The sequence below is a fragment of the Hylobates moloch genome, unplaced genomic scaffold (genome assembly GCF_009828535.3).
Source record: "Hylobates moloch isolate HMO894 unplaced genomic scaffold, HMol_V3 SCAFFOLD_20, whole genome shotgun sequence".
In the NCBI taxonomy this organism is placed as follows: domain Eukaryota; kingdom Metazoa; phylum Chordata; class Mammalia; order Primates; family Hylobatidae; genus Hylobates; species Hylobates moloch.
In genome coordinates, this window is record NW_026652295.1 from 3979530 (window position 1) to 3980783 (window position 1254).

Sequence of the window (1254 nt, forward strand, 5' to 3'; positions counted from 1 at the left end):
ACACACACACACACACACACACACACACACACACACACACACACACAGAGTAAGTAACGCACAGAGGTCTTGGCCTCCTGTGGAGCATTGAGGGGAACTTTAGTCAGCGTGTCTGGCCTGGATCAGTGCTATTTTATTATCGTTTGTGAGCGTGCTTGCGTGGGGAATCTGGGTGTCTGCCAAAAAGATAGATGGCAGCTGAAGGGGCCTGGGAGGATCTTTTTTCTCTTGGGGACACAGAATAAACTGGGTGTCGTGTGCCTGCATTTCAACTGTGACCCATCACATGAGGCTGGGCATAGAATTTTTCACTTGTGGTGTCATGTCGGTGCTCAAAACGTTTCAGATTTTGGATCATTTCAGATTTCAGATTTTCGGACTAGAGATGCTCAACCTATTTACCGTCAGTCTTTCCTCAACACTTGTTTTCCTTCCAGTACACACTCCAAATAGTCTCCCATCCTGCCACTTCCTCAAGCCTGACATCTCGAAGGTCAGCAATGTTCCCACAGGGACAAATCTCAAGGACAATTCTCTGCCCTGATTTACCTCCACCTGGTAAGAGCTTCCAGCATGATGGGGCAAGCGCTTCTATGCAGACACTCCCTCCACCTGGCTCATGGAATCCCACCACCTCTTGGCTTTTCCTTTACATCCTCAGCTTCCTTGGCTGGGTCCTCCTCCCATGCTTCAAACCTCAGAACAGTGAAGCCTCCCCGGTGGAGCGTCCTCAGACTCTTCCTGCAGGCTCACTCACTTTGTAAGTGATCTCCTAGTTCTGTGATTTCACAAATATCTGCGCACTAATGACTCCCAAACTTTTGATTCTGACCACAGCCTCCCCGCTGGGATTCCAGGCCTCTATATACAATTGCCTCTTTAACATCTCCATTTCTATCACTAGCAGGCCTCCCAAACTCAAACTCTTTAAAATCACACTTGTTATTCCTCCCTCAAACCTGTCCCTTCCTGAATGTGCCACATTTTATTATTGTTACCCTTGAGTCCTCATCTTCTCTCTCCACTTCATATTTAATCCATCAGCTCTACTTTCAAAGTCTATCAGGATATGACCACTTCTGAATGTATCCACTACTCTCACCCTGGCCCAGGCCACGTCATATCTCCCTGCTCATGGCGATTCCTGCTTTACTTGCCCTCCCACATCCATTCTCCTCACCCTCTTCTTCTCTGTATCCAAATACTTTAAGTATACAAATGATATCTTATCACTCCCCCACTCAAAACCCTCCA